At 45.8% G+C, this 22,164-nt stretch overlaps 1 protein-coding gene across 1 annotated transcript in view; it reads left to right on the top strand.

The window, feature by feature from the left end:
* LOC141194397 (acidic phospholipase A2 5-like) overlaps window positions 1-22,164 on the top strand; it is a 63,419-nt gene that overhangs the window by 39,866 nt on the left and 1,389 nt on the right. The window lies entirely within an intron of this gene.

Genomic DNA, 22,164 nt, shown 5'->3' with positions numbered 1-22,164 from the left:
GTATTATACTCCAGAGCTGCACTCACTATTCTGCTGGTGCAGTCACTGTGTACATACATTACATTACTGATCATGAGTTACCTCCTGTATTATACTCCAGAGCTGCACTCACTATTCTGCTGGTGCACTCACTGTGTACATACATTACATTACTGATCCTGTACTGATTCTGAGTTACATCCTGTATTATACTCCAGAGCTGCACTCACTATTCTACTGGTGCAGTCACTGTGTACATACATTACATTACTGATCCTGAGTTACGTCCTGTATTATACTCCAGAGCTGCACTCACTATTCTGCTGGTGCAGTCACTATGTACATACATTAAATTACTGATCCTGAGTTACATCCTGTATTATACTCCAGAGCTGCACTCACTATTCTGCTGGTGCAGTCACTGTATACATACATTACATTGCTGATCCGGAGTTACCTCCTGTATTATACTCCAGAGCTGCGCTCACTATTCTGCAGGTGCAGTCACTGTGTACATACATTAAATTACTGATCCTGAGTTTCATCCTGTATTATACTCCAGAGCTGCTCCCACTATTCTGCTGGTGCAGTCACTGTGTACATACATTACATTTCTGATCCTGAGTTACATTCTGTCTTATACTCCAGAGCTGCACTCACTATTCTGCTGGTGCAGTCACTGTGTACATACATTACATTACTGATCCTGAGTTACATTCTGTATATACTCCAGAGCTGCACTCACTATTCTGCTGGTGCAGTCACTGTGTACATACATTACATTACTGATGCTGGGTTATATCCTGTATTATACTCCAGAGCTGCACTCACTATTCTGCTGGTGCAGTCACTTTGTACATACATTACATTACTGATGCTGGGTTATATCCTGTATTATACTCCAGAGCTGCGCTCACTATTCTGCTGGTGTAGTCACCGTGTACGTACATTACATTACTGATCCTGAGTTACATCCTGTATTATACTCCAGAGCTGCACTCACTATTCTGCTGGTGCAGTCACTGTGTACATACATTACATTACTGATCCTGAGTTACATTCTGTATTATACTCCAGAGCTGCACTCACTATTCTGCTGGTGCAGTCACTGTGTACATACATTACATTACTGACCCTGAGTTACCTCCTGTATTATACTCCAGAGCTGCACTCACTATTCTGCTGGTGCAGTCACTGTGTACATACATTACATTACTGATCCGGAGTTACATCCTGTATTATATTCCAGAGCTGCACTCACTATTCTGCTGGTGCAGTCACTGTGTACATACATTACATTACTGATCCGGAGTTACATCCTGTATTATATTCCAGAGCTGCACTCACTATTCTGCTGGTGCAGTCACTGTGTACATACATTACATTACTGATCCGGAGTTACATCCTGTATTATACTCCAGAGCTGCACTCACTATTCTGCTGGTGCCATCACTGTGTACATACATTACATTACTGACCCTGAGTTACATCCTGTATTATACTCCAGAGCTGCACTCACTATTCTGCTGGTGCAGTCACTGTGTACATACATTACATTACTGATGATGAGTTACATCCTGTATTATACTCCAGAGCTGCACTCACTATTCTGCTGGTGCAGTCACTGTGTACATACATTATATTACTGATCCTGAGTTACATCCTGTATTATACTCCAGAGCTGCACTCACTATTCTGCTGGTACAGTCACTGTGTACATACATTACATTACTGATCCTGAGTTACATCCTGTATTATATTCCAGAGCTACACTCACTATTCTGCTGGTGCAGTCACTGTGCACATACATTACATTACTGATCCTGAGTTACCTCCTGTATTATACTCCAGAGCTGCACTCACTATTCTGCCGGTGCAGTCACTGTGTACATACATTACATTACTGATCCTGCGTTACATCCTGTATTATACTCCAGAGCTGCTCTCACTATTCTGCTGGTGCAGTCACTGTGTACATACATTACATTACTGATCCTGATTACATCCTGTATTATACTCCAGAGCTGCACTCACTATTGTGCTGGTGGAGTCACTGTGTACATACATTACATTACTGATCCTGAGTTACCTCCTGTATTATACTCCAGAGCTGCACTCACTATTCTGCTGGTGCAATCACTGTGTACATGCATTACATTACTGATCCTTAGTTACATCCTGTATTATACTCCAGAGCTGCACTCACTATTCGGCTGGTGCAGTCACTGTGTACATACATTACATTACTGATCCTGAGTTACATCCTGTATTATACTCCAGAGCTGCACTCACTATTCTGCTGGTGCAGTCACTGTGTACATACATTACATTACTGATCCTGAGTTACATCCTGTATTACACTCCAGAGCTGCACTCACTATTCTGCTGGTGCAGTCACTGTGTACATACATTACATTACTGATCATGAGTTACCTCCTGTATTATACTCCAGAGCTGCACTCACTTTTCTGCTGGTGCAGTCACTGTGTACCTACATTACATTACTGATCCTGAGTTACCTACTGTATTATACTCCAGAGCTGCACTCACTATTCTGCTGGTGCAGTCACTGTGTACATACATTACATTACTGATCCTGAGTTGCCTCCTGTATTATACTCCAGAGCTGCACTCACTATTCTGCTGGTGCAGTCACTGTGTACATACATTACATTACTGATCCTGAGTTACGTCCTGTATTATACTCCAGAGCTGCACTCACTATTCTGCTGGTGCAGTCACTGTGTACATACATTACATTACTGATCATGAGTTACCTCCTGTATTATACTCCAAAGCTGCACTCACTATTCTACTGGTGCACTCACTGTGTACATACATTACATTACTGATCCTGAGTTACCTCCTGTATTATACTCCAGAGCTGCACTCACTATTCTGCTGGTGCAGTCACTGTGTACATACATTACATTACTGATCCTGAGTTACATCCTGTATTATACTCCAGAGCTGCACTCACTATTCTGCTGGTGCAGTCACTGTGTACATACATTACATTACTAATCATGAGTTACCTCCTGTATTATACTCCAGAGCTGCACTCACTATTCTGCTGGTGCAGTCACTGTGTACATACATTACATTACTGATCCTGAGTTACCTCCTGTATCATACTCCAGAGCTGCACTCACTATTCTGCTGGTGCAGTCACTGTGTACATACATTACATTACTGATCCTGAGTTACATCCTGTATTATACTCCAGAGCTGCACTCACTCTTCTGCTGGTGCAGTCACTGTGTACATACATTACATTACTGATCATGAGTTACCTCCTGTATTATACTCCAGAGCTGCACTCACTATTCTGCTGGTGCACTCACTGTGTACATACATTACATTACTGATCCTGTACTGATTCTGAGTTACATCCTGTATTATACTCCAGAGCTGCACTCACTATTCTGCTGGTGCAGTCACTGTGTACATACATTACATTACTGATCCTGAGTTACATCCTGTATTATACTCCAGAGCTGCACTCACTATTCTGCTGGTGCAGTCACTATGTACATACATTAAATTACTGATCCTGAGTTACATCCTGTATTATACTCCAGAGCTGCACTCACTATTCTGCTGGTGCAGTCACTGTATACATACATTACATTGCTGATCCGGAGTTACCTCCTGTATTATACTCCAGAGCTGCGCTCACTATTCTGCTGGTGCAGTCACTGTGTACATACATTAAATTACTGATCCTGAGTTACATCCTGTATTATACTCCAGAGCTGCACCCACTATTCTGCTGGTGCAGTCACTGTGTACATACATTACATTTCTGATCCTGAGTTACATTCTGTCTTATACTCCAGAGCTGCACTCACTATTCTGCTGGTGCAGTCACTGTGTACATACATTACATTACTGATCCTGAGTTACATCCTGTATATACTCCAGAGCTGCACTCACTATTCTGCTGGTGCAGTCACTGTGTACATACATTACATTACTGATGCTGGGTTATATCCTGTATTATACTCCAGAGCTGCACTCACTATTCTGCTGGTGCAGTCACTTTGTACATACATTACATTACTGATGCTGGGTTATATCCTGTATTATACTCCAGAGCTGCGCTCACTATTCTGCTGGTGTAGTCACCGTGTACATACATTACATTACTGATCCTGAGTTACATCCTGTATTATACTCCAGAGCTGCACTCACTATTCTGCTGGTGCAGTCACTGTGTACATACATTACATTACTGATCCTGAGTTACATCCTGTAGTATACTCCAGAGCTGCACTCACTATTCTGCTGGTGCAGTCACTGTGTACATACATTACATTACTGATCCTGAGTTACCTCCTGTATTATACTCCAGAGCTGCACTCACTATTCTGCTGGTGCAGTCACTGTGTACATACATTACATTACTGATCCTGATTTACATCCTGTATTATATTCCGGAGCTGCACTCACTATTCTGCTGGTGCAGTCACTGTGTACATACATTACATTACTGATCCGGAGTTACATCCTGTATTATACTCCAGAGCTGCACTCACTATTCTGCTGGTGCCATCACTGTGTACATACATTACATTACTGACCCTGAGTTACATCCTGTATTATACTCCAGAGCTGCACTCACTATTCTGCTGGTGCAGTCACTGTGTACATACATTACATTACTGATCCTGAGTTACCTCCTGTATTATACTCCAGAGCTGCACTCACTATTCTGCCGGTGCAGTCACTGTGTACATACATTACATTACTGATCCTGCGTTACATCCTGTATTATACTCCAGAGCTGCTCTCACTATTCTGCTGGTGCAGTCACTGTGTACATACATTACATTACTGATCCTGAGTTACATCCTGTATTATACTCCAGAGCTGCACTCACTATTCTGCTGGTGCAGTCACTGTGTACATACATTACATTACTGATCCTGAGTTACATCCTGTATTATACTCCAGAGCTGCACTCACTATTCTGCTGGTGCAGTCACTGTGTACATACATTACATTACTGATCCTGAGTTACCTCCTGTATTATACTCCAGAGCTGCACTCACTATTCTGCTGGTGCAGTCACTGTGTACATACATTACATTACTGATCCTGAGTTACATCCTGTATTATATTCCAGAGCTGCACTCACTATTCTGCTGGTGCAGTCACTGTGTACATACATTACATTACTGATCCGGAGTTACATCCTGTATTATACTCCAGAGCTGCACTCACTATTCTGCTGGTGCCATCACTGTGTACATACATTACATTACTGACCCTGAGTTACATCCTGTATTATACTCCAGAGCTGCACTCACTATTCTGCTGGTGCAGTCACTGTGTACATACATTACATTACTGATGATGAGTTACATCCTGTATTATACTCCAGAGCTGCACTCACTATTCTGCTGGTGCAGTCACTGTGTACACACATTACATTACTGATCCTGAGTTACATCCTGTATTATACTCCAGAGCTGCACTCACTATTCTGCTGGTGCAGTCACTGTGTACATACATTACATTACTGATCATGAGTTACCTCCTGTATTATACTCCAGAGCTGCACTCACTATTCTGCTGGTGCAGTCACTGTGTACATACATTACATTACTGATCCCGAGTTACCTCCTGTATTATACTCCAGAGCTGCACTCACTATTCTACTGGTGCAGTCACTGTGTACATACATTACATTACTGATCCTGAGTTACATCCTGTATTATACTCCAGAGCTGCACTCACTATTCTGCTGGTGCAGTCACTGTGTACATACATTACATTACTGATCATGAGTTACCTCCTGTATTATACTCCAGAGCTGCACTCACTATTCTGCTGGTGCAGTCACTGTGTACATACATTACATTACTGATCCTGAGTTACATCCTGTATATACTCCAGAGCTGCGCTCACTATTCTGCTGGTGCAGTCACTGTGTACATACATTAAATTACTGATCCTGAGTTACATCCTGTATTATACTCCAGAGCTGCACCCACTATTCTGCTGGTGCAGTCACTGTGTACATACATTACATTTCTGATCCTGAGTTACATTCTGTCTTATACTCCAGAGCTGCACTCACTATTCTGCTGGTGCAGTCACTGTGTACATACATTACATTACTGATCCTGAGTTACATCCTGTATATACTCCAGAGCTGCACTCACTATTCTGCTGGTGCAGTCACTGTGTACATACATTACATTACTGATGCTGGGTTATATCCTGTATTATACTCCAGAGCTGCACTCACTATTCTGCTGGTGCAGTCACTTTGTACATACATTACATTACTGATGCTGGGTTATATCCTGTATTATACTCCAGAGCTGCGCTCACTATTCTGCTGGTGTAGTCACCGTGTACATACATTACATTACTGATCCTGAGTTACATCCTGTATTATACTCCAGAGCTGCACTCACTATTCTGCTGGTGCAGTCACTGTGTACATACATTACATTACTGATCCTGAGTTACATCCTGTAGTATACTCCAGAGCTGCACTCACTATTCTGCTGGTGCAGTCACTGTGTACATACATTACATTACTGATCCTGAGTTACCTCCTGTATTATACTCCAGAGCTGCACTCACTATTCTGCTGGTGCAGTCACTGTGTACATACATTACATTACTGATCCTGATTTACATCCTGTATTATATTCCGGAGCTGCACTCACTATTCTGCTGGTGCAGTCACTGTGTACATACATTACATTACTGATCCGGAGTTACATCCTGTATTATACTCCAGAGCTGCACTCACTATTCTGCTGGTGCCATCACTGTGTACATACATTACATTACTGACCCTGAGTTACATCCTGTATTATACTCCAGAGCTGCACTCACTATTCTGCTGGTGCAGTCACTGTGTACATACATTACATTACTGATCCTGAGTTACCTCCTGTATTATACTCCAGAGCTGCACTCACTATTCTGCCGGTGCAGTCACTGTGTACATACATTACATTACTGATCCTGCGTTACATCCTGTATTATACTCCAGAGCTGCTCTCACTATTCTGCTGGTGCAGTCACTGTGTACATACATTACATTACTGATCCTGAGTTACATCCTGTATTATACTCCAGAGCTGCACTCACTATTGTGCTGGTGGAGTCACTGTGTACATACATTACATTACTGATCCTGAGTTACCTCCTGTATTATACTCCAGAGCTGCACTCACTATTCTGCTGGCGCAATCACTGTGTACATGCATTACATTACTGATCCTTAGTTACATCCTGTATTATACTCCAGAGCTGCACTCACTATTCTGCTGGTGCAGTCACTGTGTACATACATTACATTACTGATCCTGAGTTACATCCTGTATTATACTCCAGAGCTGCACTCACTATTCTGCTGGTGCAGTCACTGTGTACATACATTACATTACTGATCCTGAGTTACATCCTGTATTACACTCCAGAGCTGCACTCACTATTCTGCTGGTGCAGTCACTGTGTACATACATTACATTACTGATCATGAGTTACCTCCTGTATTATACTCCAGAGCTGTACTCACTTTTCTGCTGGTGCAGTCACTGTGTACCTACATTACATTACTGATCCTGAGTTACCTACTGTATTATACTCCAGAGCTGCACTCACTATTCTGCTGGTGCAGTCACTGTGTACATACATTACATTACTGATCCTGAGTTGCCTCCTGTATTATACTCCAGAGCTGCACTCACTATTCTGCTGGTGCAGTCACTGTGTACATACATTACATTACTGATCCTGAGTTACGTCCTGTATTATACTCCAGAGCTGCACTCACTATTCTGCTGGTGCAGTCACTGTGTACATACATTACATTACTGATCATGAGTTACCTCCTGTATTATACTCCAAAGCTGCACTCACTATTCTGCTGGTGCACTCACTGTGTACATACATTACACTACTGATCCTGAGTTACCTCCTGTATTATACTCCAGAGCTGCACTCACTATTCTGCTGGTGCAGTCACTGTGTACATACATTACATTACTGATCCTGAGTTACATCCTGTATTATACTCCAGAGCTGCACTCACTATTCTGCTGGTGCAGTCACTGTGTACATACATTACATTACTAATCATGAGTTACCTCCTGTATTATACTCCAGAGCTGCACTCACTATTCTGCTGGTGCAGTCACTGTGTACATACATTACATTACTGATCCTGAGTTACCTCCTGTATTATACTCCAGAGCTGCACTCACTATTCTGCTGGTGCAGTCACTGTGTACATACATTACATTACTGATCCTGAGTTACATCCTGTATTATACTCCAGAGCTGCACTCACTCTTCTGCTGGTGCAGTCACTGTGTACATACATTACATTACTGATCATGAGTTACCTCCTGTATTATACTCCAGAGCTGCACTCACTATTCTGCTGGTGCACTCACTGTGTACATACATTACATTACTGATCCTGTACTGATTCTGAGTTACATCCTGTATTATACTCCAGAGCTGCACTCACTATTCTGCTGGTGCAGTCACTGTGTACATACATTACATTACTGATCCTGAGTTACATCCTGTATTATACTCCAGAGCTGCACTCACTATTCTGCTGGTGCAGTCACTATGTACATACATTAAATTACTGATCCTGAGTTACATCCTGTATTATACTCCAGAGCTGCACTCACTATTCTGCTGGTGCAGTCACTGTATACATACATTACATTGCTGATCCGGAGTTACCTCCTGTATTATACTCCAGAGCTGCGCTCACTATTCTGCTGGTGCAGTCACTGTGTACATACATTAAATTACTGATCCTGAGTTACATCCTGTATTATACTCCAGAGCTGCACCCACTATTCTGCTGGTGCAGTCACTGTGTACATACATTACATTTCTGATCCTGAGTTACATTCTGTCTTATACTCCAGAGCTGCACTCACTATTCTGCTGGTGCAGTCACTGTGTACATACATTACATTACTGATCCTGAGTTACATCCTGTATATACTCCAGAGCTGCACTCACTATTCTGCTGGTGCAGTCACTGTGTACATACATTACATTACTGATGCTGGGTTATATCCTGTATTATACTCCAGAGCTGCACTCACTATTCTGCTGGTGCAGTCACTTTGTACATACATTACATTACTGATGCTGGGTTATATCCTGTATTATACTCCAGAGCTGCGCTCACTATTCTGCTGGTGTAGTCACCGTGTACATACATTACATTACTGATCCTGAGTTACATCCTGTATTATACTCCAGAGCTGCACTCACTATTCTGCTGGTGCAGTCACTGTGTACATACATTACATTACTGATCCTGAGTTACATCCTGTAGTATACTCCAGAGCTGCACTCACTATTCTGCTGGTGCAGTCACTGTGTACATACATTACATTACTGATCCTGAGTTACCTCCTGTATTATACTCCAGAGCTGCACTCACTATTCTGCTGGTGCAGTCACTGTGTACATACATTACATTACTGATCCTGATTTACATCCTGTATTATATTCCGGAGCTGCACTCACTATTCTGCTGGTGCAGTCACTGTGTACATACATTACATTACTGATCCGGAGTTACATCCTGTATTATACTCCAGAGCTGCACTCACTATTCTGCTGGTGCCATCACTGTGTACATACATTACATTACTGACCCTGAGTTACATCCTGTATTATACTCCAGAGCTGCACTCACTATTCTGCTGGTGCAGTCACTGTGTACATACATTACATTACTGATGATGAGTTACATCCTGTATTATACTCCAGAGCTGCACTCACTATTCTGCTGGTGCAGTCACTGTGTACATACATTACATTACTAATCCTGAGTTACATCCTGCATTATACTCCAGAGCTGCACTCACTATTCTGCTGGTACAGTCACTGTGTACATACATTACATTACTGATCCTGAGTTACATCCTGTATTATATTCCAGAGCTGCACTCACTATTCTGCTGGTGCAGTCACAATGTACATACATTACATTACTGATCCTGAGTTACATCCTGTATTATACTCCAGAGCTGCACTCACTATTCTGCTGGTGCAGTCACTGGGTACATACATTACATTACTGATCCTGAGTTACCTCCTGTATTATACTCCAGAGCTGCACTCACTATTCTGCTGGTGCAGTCACTGTGCACATACATTACATTACTGATGCTGGGTTATATCCTGCATTATACTCCAGAGCTGCACTCACTATTCTGCTGGTGCAGTCACTTTGTACATACATTACATTACTGATGCTGGGTTATATCCTGCATTATACTCCAGAGCTGCGCTCACTATTCTGCTGGTGTAGTCACCGTGTACATACATTACATTACTGATCCTGAGTTACATCCTGTATTATACTCCAGAGCTGCACTCACTATTCTGCTGGTGCAGTCACTGTGTACATACATTACATTACTGATCCTGAGTTACATCCTGTATTATACTCCAGAGCTGCACTCACTATTCTGCTGGTGCAGTCACTGTGTACATACATTACATTACTGATCCTGAGTTACCTCCTGTATTATACTCCAGAGCTGCACTCACTATTCTGCTGGTGCAGTCACTGTGTACATACATTACATTACTGATCCTGAGTTACATCCTGTATTATATTCCAGAGCTGCACTCACTATTCTGCTGGTGCAGTCACTGTGTACATACATTACATTACTGATCCGGAGTTACATCCTGTATTATACTCCAGAGCTGCACTCACTATTCTGCTGGTGCCATCACTGTGTACATACATTACATTACTGACCCTGAGTTACATCCTGTATTATACTCCAGAGCTGCACTCACTATTCTGCTGGTGCAGTCACTGTGTACATACATTACATTACTGATGATGAGTTACATCCTGTATTATACTCCAGAGCTGCACTCACTATTCTGCTGGTGCAGTCACTGTGTACACACATTACATTACTGATCCTGAGTTACATCCTGTATTATACTCCAGAGCTGCACTCACTATTCTGCTGGTGCAGTCACTGTGTACATACATTACATTACTGATCATGAGTTACCTCCTGTATTATACTCCAGAGCTGCACTCACTATTCTGCTGGTGCAGTCACTGTGTACATACATTACATTACTGATCCCGAGTTACCTCCTGTATTATACTCCAGAGCTGCACTCACTATTCTACTGGTGCAGTCACTGTGTACATACATTACATTACTGATCCTGAGTTACATCCTGTATTATACTCCAGAGCTGCACTCACTATTCTGCTGGTGCAGTCACTGTGTACATACATTACATTACTGATCATGAGTTACCTCCTGTATTATACTCCAGAGCTGCACTCACTATTCTGCTGGTGCAGTCACTGTGTACATACATTACATTACTGATCCTGAGTTACATCCTGTATATACTCCAGAGCTGCACTCACTATTCTGCTGGTGCAGTCACTGTGTACATACATTACATTACTGATGCTGGGTTATATCCTGTATTATACTCCAGAGCTGCACTCACTATTCTGCTGGTGCAGTCACTTTGTACATACATTACATTACTGATGCTGGGTTATATCCTGTATTATACTCCAGAGCTGCGCTCACTATTCTGCTGGTGTAGTCACCGTGTACATACATTACATTACTGATCCTGAGTTACATCCTGTATTATACTCCAGAGCTGCACTCACTATTCTGCTGGTGCAGTCACTGTGTACATACATTACATTACTGATCCTGAGTTACATCCTGTAGTATACTCCAGAGCTGCACTCACTATTCTGCTGGTGCAGTCACTGTGTACATACATTACATTACTGATCCTGAGTTACCTCCTGTATTATACTCCAGAGCTGCACTCACTATTCTGCTGGTGCAGTCACTGTGTACATACATTACATTACTGATCCTGATTTACATCCTGTATTATATTCCGGAGCTGCACTCACTATTCTGCTGGTGCAGTCACTGTGTACATACATTACATTACTGATCCGGAGTTACATCCTGTATTATACTCCAGAGCTGCACTCACTATTCTGCTGGTGCCATCACTGTGTACATACATTACATTACTGACCCTGAGTTACATCCTGTATTATACTCCAGAGCTGCACTCACTATTCTGCTGGTGCAGTCACTGTGTACATACATTACATTACTGATGATGAGTTACATCCTGTATTATACTCCAGAGCTGCACTCACTATTCTGCTGGTGCAGTCACTGTGTACATACATTACATTACTGATCCTGAGTTACATCCTGTATTATACTCCAGAGCTGCACTCACTATTCTGCTGGTACAGTCACTGTGTACATACATTACATTACTGATCCTGAGTTACATCCTGTATTATATTCCAGAGCTGCACTCACTATTCTGCTGGTGCAGTCACAATGTACATACATTACATTACTGATCCTGAGTTACATCCTGTATTATACTCCAGAGCTGCACTCACTATTCTGCTGGTGCAGTCACTGGGTACATACATTACATTACTGATCCTGAGTTACCTCCTGTATTATACTCCAGAGCTGCACTCACTATTCTGCTGGTGCAGTCACTGTGCACATACATTACATTACTGATGCTGGGTTATATCCTGCATTATACTCCAGAGCTGCACTCACTATTCTGCTGGTGCAGTCACTTTGTACATACATTACATTACTGATGCTGGGTTATATCCTGCATTATACTCCAGAGCTGCGCTCACTATTCTGCTGGTGTAGTCACCGTGTACATACATTACATTACTGATCCTGAGTTACATCCTGTATTATACTCCAGAGCTGCACTCACTATTCTGCTGGTGCAGTCACTGTGTACATACATTACATTACTGATCCTGAGTTACATCCTGTATTATACTCCAGAGCTGCACTCACTATTCTGCTGGTGCAGTCACTGTGTACATACATTACATTACTGATCCTGAGTTACCTCCTGTATTATACTCCAGAGCTGCACTCACTATTCTGCTGGTGCAGTCACTGTGTACATACATTACATTACTGATCCTGAGTTACATCCTGTATTATATTCCAGAGCTGCACTCACTATTCTGCTGGTGCAGTCACTGTGTACATATATTACATTACTGATCCGGAGTTACATCCTGTATTATACTCCAGAGCTGCACTCACTATTCTGCTGGTGCCATCACTGTGTACATACATTACATTACTGATCCTGAGTTACATCCTGTATTATACTCCAGAGCTGCACTCACTATTCTGCTGGTGCAGTCACTGTGTACATACATTACATTACTGATGATGAGTTACATCCTGTATTATACTCCAGAGCTGCACTCACTATTCTGCTGGTGCAGTCACTGTGTACACACATTACATTACTGATCCTGAGTTACATCCTGTATTATACTCCAGAGCTGCACTCACTATTCTGCTGGTGCAGTCACTGTGTACATACATTACATTACTGATCATGAGTTACCTCCTGTATTATACTCCAGAGCTGCACTCACTATTCTGCTGGTGCAGTCACTGTGTACATACATTACATTACTGATCCCGAGTTACCTCCTGTATTATACTCCAGAGCTGCACTCACTATTCTACTGGTGCAGTCACTGTGTACATACATTACATTACTGATCCTGAGTTACATCCTGTATTATACTCCAGAGCTGCACTCACTATTCTGCTGGTGCAGTCACTGTGTACATACATTACATTACTGATCATGAGTTACCTCCTGTATTATACTCCAGAGCTGCACTCACTATTCTGCTGGTGCACTCACTGTGTACATACATTACATTACTGATCCTGTACTGATTCTGATTTACATCCTGTATTATACTCCAGAGCTGCACTCACTATTCTGCTGGTGCAGTCACTGTGTACATACATTACATTACTGATCCTGAGTTACGTCCTGTATTATACTCCAGAGCTGCACTCACTATTCTGCTGGTGCAGTCATTATGTACATATATTAAATTACTGACCCTGAGTTACATCCTGTATTATACTCCAGAGCTGCCCTCACTATTCTGCAGGTGCAGTCACTGTGTACATACATTAAATTACTGATCCTGAGTTACATCCTGTATTATACTCCAGAGCTGCACCCACTATTCTGCTGGTGCAGTCACTGTGTACATACATTACATTTCTGATCCTGAGTTACATTCTGTCTTATACTCCAGAGCTGCACTCACTATTCTGCTGGTGCTGTCACTGTGTACATACATTACATTACTGATCCTCAGTTACATCCTGTATATACTCCAGAGCTGCACTCAATATTCTGCTGGTGCAGTCACTGTGTACATACATTACATTACTGATGCTTGGTTATATCCTGTATTATACTCCAGAGCTGCACTCACTATTCTGCTGGTGCAGTCACTTTGTACATACATTACATTACTGATGCTGGGTTATATCCTGTATTATACTCCAGAGCTGCGCTCACTATTCTGCTGGTGTAGTCACCGTGTACATACATTACATTACTGATCCTGAGTTACATCCTGTATTATACTCCAGAGCTGCACTCACTATTCTGCTGGTGCAGTCACTGTGTACATACATTACATTACTGATCCTGAGTTACATCCTGTATTATACTCCAGAGCTGCACTCACTATTCTGCTGGTGCAGTCACTGTGTACATACATTACATTACTGATCCTGAGTTACCTCCTGTATTATACTCCAGAGCTGCACTCACTATTCTGCTGGTGCAGTCACTGTGTACATACATTACATTACTGATCCTGAGTTACATCCTGTATTATATTCCAGAGCTGCACTCACTATTCTGCTGGTGCAGTCACTGTGTACATACATTACATTACTGATCCGGAGTTACATCCTGTATTATACTCCAGAGCTGCACTCACTATTCTGCTGGTGCCATCACTGTGTACATACATTACATTACTGACCCTGAGTTACATCCTGTATTATACTCCAGAGCTGCACTCACTATTCTGCTGGTGCAGTCACTGTGTACATACATTACATTACTGATGATGAGTTACATCCTGTATTATACTCCAGAGCTGCACTCACTATTCTGCTGGTGCAGTCACTGTGTACACACATTACATTACTGATCCTGAGTCACATCCTGTATTATACTCCAGAGCTGCACTCACTATTCTGCTGGTGCAGTCACTGTGTACATACATTACATTACTGATCATGAGTTACCTCCTGTATTATACTCCAGAGCTGCACTCACTATTCTGCTGGTGCAGTCACTGTGTACATACATTACATTACTGATCCCGAGTTACCTCCTGTATTATACTCCAGAGCTGCACTCACTATTCTACTGGTGCAGTCACTGTGTACATACATTACATTACTGATCCTGAGTTACATCCTGTATTATACTCCAGAGCTGCACTCACTATTCTGCTGGTGCAGTCACTGTGTACATACATTACATTACTGATCATGAGTTACCTCCTGTATTATACTCCAGAGCTGCACTCACTATTCTGCTGGTGCACTCACTGTGTACATACATTACATTACTGATCCTGTACTGATTCTGATTTACATCCTGTATTATACTCCAGAGCTGCACTCACTATTCTGCTGGTGCAGTCACTGTGTACATACATTACATTACTGATCCTGAGTTACGTCCTGTATTATACTCCAGAGCTGCACTCACTATTCTGCTGGTGCAGTCATTATGTACATATATTAAATTACTGACCCTGAGTTACATCCTGTATTATACTCCAGAGCTGCACTCACTATTCTGCAGGTGCAGTCACTGTGTACATACATTAAATTACTGATCCTGAGTTACATCCTGTATTATACTCCAGAGCTGCACTCACTATTCTGCTGGTGCAGTCACTGTGTACATACATTACATTTCTGATCCTGAGTTACATTCTGTCTTATACTCCAGAGCTGCACTCACTATTCTGCTGGTGCAGTCACTGTGTACATACATTACATTACTGATCCTCAGTTACATCCTGTATATACTCCAGAGCTGCACTCAATATTCTGCTGGTGCAGTCACTGTGTACATACATTACATTACTGATGCTTGGTTATATCCTGTATTATACTCCAGAGCTGCACTCACTATTCTGCTGGTGCAGTCACTTTGTACATACATTACATTACTGATGCTGGGTTATATCCTGTATTATACTCCAGAGCTGCGCTCACTATTCTGCTGGTGTAGTCACCGTGTACATACATTACATTACTGATCCTGAGTTACATCCTGTATTATACTCCAGAGCTGCACTCACTATTCTGCTGGTGCAGTCACTGTGTACATACATTACATTACTGATCCTGAGTTACATCCTGTATTATACTCCAGAGCTGCACTCACTATTCTGCTGGTGCAGTCACTGTGTACAAATGTGACACCCCAGGGGTCTGGTTGCCACAGTGATAGAGATATTATGTCTGAGAGCAGGTGGGAGGTCCTTTGGTCAGGGATCCTGTGCATGCCACACCTCCTGCCCAGTCTTGGGAGGGGAAGAACTTCCCCTATATAAACCCGGGGCTGAAGCAGGGTGAGCAGTCAAGGAGAGTAGAGACAAGAAACAGTCACAGGAAGAAACAGCAGAAGCTCAGTGGGAGCAATACTACTACAAGTCAGGGGCTGGCATCTGCAGAGCTCGCCCTGACTGAGAAGCTTTCTTACCGGACCCGGCGTCCGAGGCTGTGGGAACTAACTCTTACCCAGCAGCAGAAGCCGACCGGCAGGGGATTTCAGGTCCTCAGGCCCAGAAACCCGAAGGCACGGTCACACGCGTGGGACCAGCACTGCCATCGTGGAGCGGAAGCCATTAGAAGGCCCCGAGTCACCGGCCATACGGGTGAGCACCACACGGTACACTCAGGGATGTGGGCTACTTATACCCGCTTCTAGCAAGGTAGCCAGAAGAGTGCAGTCAGTTTGGGAGGCCTACAACTCCGCCTGGCCAGGGGAGATCCCATCTGCTCAAGGACTGACCAGGCCCCGTTCACTAGCAAGTACTCCGGGAGGGTCTATCGTTGTTACCAGTAAAGACCCTGAATTACACCGCACCGTCTCTGAGTGGTTCCTGCTACCCCCATCATCCACATCTGCTGCCCTGAGGCCATACCCCTCCCGTTGGGGGTTATACCATCTACGCTGCACCATCCATCCACCGGCCTCAGCGGACTGTCCTGCAGCGGCAGCTCCATAGCTGCATTCAACGGGTGGCGTAGTCGTCCTACATCTACCGCTGTTACATCGCCGCTCAGTTTGACTCCCTGGGCACGGACCGGGTCACCGCCACGAGACTACAACCCTCAAGAGATCCGGCTCCGGGTAAGCTCCCGCGTGCGCAACGCAGCGCGACACAGGCGTAGTCGGCAGGATCGCGTGCCCGCAACCACCGGGTACTGCGTGCCTGAAAAAGAGACTTTTCAAACTTACCTGTGGTGAAGATTCCCGCCATCCGGCGCCATCTTCAGCCTTCTTCCCGCCATCGGTGAAGTTTCCCGCCATCCGGCGCCATCTTCTGCCTTCTTCCCGCCATCCGTGGAGTTTTCCCGCCATTGGACGCCATCTTGAGGACGCCGCGCGGGAAGAAGAGGGGCGTGGACTCCGAAAGCGCGCGAGAACTGAAGCCCCGCCTCACGTCCGGACGTTGCGTAAGGTCCTGGAAGGAGCCCAGCAGACGCCGACGTCACAGGAGCGCGACGGAAGGTCCTCAACCCTGACGATCCACTGCGGAGCCGCGGCCTACGGAAGAGGATCATCGCAAGGTAGGCCACGGTCCACTAGGGGGCAGGAAGATGTCGGATACGGAGGAGAGCTTCACTGCCTCAACCTCCGCCAGCGCTACCGCTGCTGCAGTTATGCCCTTCACCATGCCCTATATCCCGGGAGCAGCTTGGCTACCCCAGTACTCAGGGGAGTCACATACCCTGCATGACTTTAGAGAAAAGCTGGATAGCCTCTTCCAGGTGTACCCCCTCACAGAAGAGCAAAAAGTGAGCATCCTGGTGGCCCAACTAACCGGGGCAGCCAAAAGGGAAGTAAAATCCTGGCCACCTGGGAGGAAGACTGTCGCAGGGATACTAACCCGGCTGAAGGACACCTTTGATACCCGCACCTCAGCCGAGATTAAGCTTAGATTCTACGGGTGCAAGCAGCGAGCGCATGAGAGTGTAAGGGACTATGCACTAAACCTACAAGAGGCCCTGAGGGCCATTAAGCAGACCGACCCTGATGGAGTGGGAAACGAGGACAGGCTGTTGACCGAACAGTTTATAGAGGGACTGTATTGTAATACCCACCGAACCCAGTTGCGGGCAATGGCCTTACAGGATCCCCATCTGGGCTTTGCACAGTTCAAGGACAGAGCCATCCGGGTGCTCCGAGAACCGGCACCGGGTGGCGTTGTGACCCACAAGCGCCCTGCTATCACTTACCACCAGGAGGCGGCGCCCTTGTCGGCAGGGCCTGTGGGAGCTGATGCGCAGGCTTTGGACAATGACCCGGCTCCAGACCTACACCATCAGGTCCAAGAGCTAGCTAAGAGCGTTGCTGCGCTAACCCGAACTGTGCAGTCTTTACAGGCTTCCACCCCAGGGAAGATCCAGCTGGCATCCGGACCGGAGGACATCCCGTGGCGTCGACCAAGGAGGACCCCACCGGCCAGAGGAAGACCCAGTGACCGATACAGCGAGGACGGACGACCCATCTGCCGCCGCTGCAATCAACCTGGACATATGGCAAGGTACTGTTCTTTAAACGGGCACAACCTGGGGTAGAGGGCCAACCCCCAGGAAAAAGATCACCAGGCCCATCGAACTGGCGCGACAGATATGTGGGAGGACGTCCAGTCTTGCCTGTGGTACTGGATGGCATTCCCATGAGTGCCCTACTGGACACCGGGTCACAGGTCACCACCATCCCGTACGTGCTCTTTAAGCAGTACTGGAATGACTCGGATATTACCCGCTACCCTGACGACGACTTGAGTATCATCGCCAGCAATGGCCAGCCCGTGCCACAGATCGGATTTAAAGAGGTGACCATCAAAATCGGTAGAGTCGAACTGGCAGCACAGGGACTGATCATTGTAGATATTGACAAACATGAGAGTCACCCAAAAATAACTCTAGGAACTAATGTAATTGAAAATTGTCTTGCAGAGGTGATTTTCCTTTTACAGCAGGTTGCCAAGAACGCCAGCTCCGGCGAGCAGCGGGTGCTCCAGAAAGAGATCCGGGCACTGATGCGACGGCAACAGGTGGAACTCTCCGGCGGTGAGATTGGTAGCGTAAGAATGTGTGACCCTTTTCCTATTGCCATGCCCCCAAAAAGTGAAATGATGATTTGGTGCCGGGCAGCTATTGGTCTGAGAGGTAGAGATTACCAGGCAATGGTAGAACCAGTTTACTCAGACAGTAGGCCCACCATTTTGACAGCACGGGGGGTGGTCAATGTACGCCATGGGAGGGTGCCCGTTCGCATAATCAATATCGGGGAGAGGGAAGTGTACCTGCCCCGGTATGCCACGCTAGCCAAATTATATACCATTAACCAAAATGCTATACAATCTGTGGAACCCTTGCCTCCATCTCACCCGGAGGAAGGTAACGGCTCTAAGAAAACAAAGGAGGACTGGTGTCAGCAACTACATTTGGGTACTGACTCCACTCCCTCACATCAGAAACAGGGAGTCTATCGGGTGGTTCAAGAGTACGAGAGAGTGTTTAGTAAACACCCGTTAGACTTCGGGCGAGTCAAGGGGGTAGAACACCACATCCCCACGGGAGACCATCCTCCCATAAAAGAGAGGTATCAACCCGTACCCCCTGCACACTACCAACACGCCAAGGGGATGCTTAGAGACATGAAGGAGGCTGGGGTGATCAGGGATAGCTGTAGCCCCTGGGCAGCTCCACTAGTCTTAGTCCGAAAGAAAGACAACACCATGAGGATGTGTGTAGATTACCGGAAAATCAACCGTATCACACACAAGGATGCGTACCCCTTACCAAGGATAGAGGAGTCATTGGCTGCTTTAAGATCTGCTAACTTCTTCTCTACCTTGGATCTCACTAGCGGGTACTGGCAGGTTCCTGTAGCAGAGGCGGACCGGGAGAAGACCGCATTCACCACCCCGACGGGACTTAGCGAGTTCACCTGCATGCCGTTCGGACTCTGCAACGCACCAGGAACCTTCCAACGACTAATGGAGTGTTGTCTGGGCCACAGAAACTTCGAGACGGTCCTGTTGTACCTGGACGATGTCATCGTATATTCCAAGACATATGAGGACCACCTGAAACACCTGGCGGAAGTGTTCGAAGCTCTGGCGAGTTACGGCCTAAAGGTGAAACCCTCCAAGTGTCACCTCCTGAAACCAAAGGTGCAGTACCTGGGACACGTGGTGAGCGCTGACGGAGTGGCTCCCGACCCTGATAAGATCACCGCAATTAAGGAATGGCCAAGCCCCTCCAGTGTAAAAGAAGTGCGGCAGTTCCTCGGGTTGGTAGGCTACTACCGAAGGTTTATTCCCGGTTTCACCAAGAAGGCAGCACCTATGCAGGACCTCCTGATAGGCCAGTCCCGGAAGGCCAAGAACCAGAAGCCGCCCTTCAAATGGGAGGAGCTGGAAGAAGAGTCCTTCCGCCAGCTGAAGATGGCCCTCACGGGGGACGAAATCCTGGCGTACCCGGATTATAGCCAGCCCTTTATCCTCTACACCGACGCCAGTAACATCGGGCTAGGAGCCGTACTGTCCCAGATCCAGCAGGGGAAGGAACGAGTAATCGCCTACGCCAGCCGAAAACTGCGACCCACCGAAAGGAACCCCGAGAATTACAGCTCATTTAAGCTGGAGTTCCTGGCCGTAGTATGGGCAGTCACTGAGCGCTTTAAGCATTACCTCGCTTCTTCCCGGTTCACCGTGTACACGGATAACAACCCGTTGACACACCTGGACACGGCAAGACTCGGTGCCCTGGAGCAGAGGTGGATGGCCCGTCTGTCCAACTACGAGTTCACAATCAAATACCGGGCAGGACGCTCCAATACCAACGCGGACGCCCTGTCCAGGATGCCCAACCTGCCGGACGGAGGAGAAGATCCGGAGGGACTGGAAGAAGTTGAACTCCCTGCGTTCCACCGTCATGGGACTATTCAGTATTCCCACCAGGTAAGGAGTAAGCAGACTGCTACGTTGAACCCCTTACCCCACTACAACTGGGCGGAAACGCAAGACAGCGACCCTGCCGTCCGACTGGTGAAGGAGATGCTGACTCGGCCGGAGGCTCGCCTTGAACCAGACGCTCCGGAGGAAGCCAAACAACTATGGGCAGAGAAGAGTCGACTGTTCCTTTACAAAGGGAAGTTGTGCCGCAGAATGGTTAACTCCCGGACGCATGAATTACTCTGGCAAGTAGTGGTGCCACGAAGGGACGCAGCCATGGTGATGGAGGCATACCACGACGGAGCTGGGCACTTCGGGTGGAAGAAGCTGGAGTTCCTGCTGCGCGAGCGGTTCCACTGGGTAGGCATGAGGGGAACCATTGAGAAGTGGTGCAGAGACTGTGGCCCGTGCAACCTGAGAAGGAAGGACCGTGCCAGCCAGAAGACTCCCCTGCAGTCCATCGTCACCCGGCAACCGTTGGAACTGGTAGCCTTGGATCATGTAAAACTGACCCCAAGCAGAAGTGGCTACGTCTACGCGTTAACCATCGTGGATCATTACTCCTGGTTTCTGGTTGTCGTCCCCGTCAAGGACTTAACTGCTCAAACAGCAGCTAGAGCCTTCCAGCAGCACTTTTGCCGTCCACACGGGTACCCGGACCAAGTGCTGACGGACCAGGGACCTGCCTTTGAAGCGGAGGTCTTCCAGGAATTCTGCAATCTGTATGGCTGCCGGAAGATAAGGACGACACCCTACCATCCGCAAACTAATGGACTTTGTGAGAAAATGAACCAGGTGGTAATGGATCTTCTAAAAACGTTGCCCCTGGAAGAACGCAGTCTGTGGCCTGAGAAGTTGCCCGATCTGGTGGACCTATACAACCACATCCCGGTAGGTTCCACCAACTGTACCCCGGCTTACCTAATGAGGGCAAGACCTGGTAAGTTACCTGTTGACCTGGAAATGGGAGTCCTGACACCCGAGGACACTTCACCAGAAACAGACTGGGACACAGAGAGGCAGCA

This window comes from Phyllobates terribilis, unplaced genomic scaffold, assembly GCF_046119375.1.
Source record: "Phyllobates terribilis strain yellow unplaced genomic scaffold, ASM4611937v1 Scaffold_70__1_contigs__length_7381418, whole genome shotgun sequence".
Taxonomy (NCBI): Eukaryota; Metazoa; Chordata; class Amphibia; order Anura; family Dendrobatidae; genus Phyllobates; species Phyllobates terribilis.
This window is presented reverse-complemented; position numbering and strand designations above follow the sequence as displayed.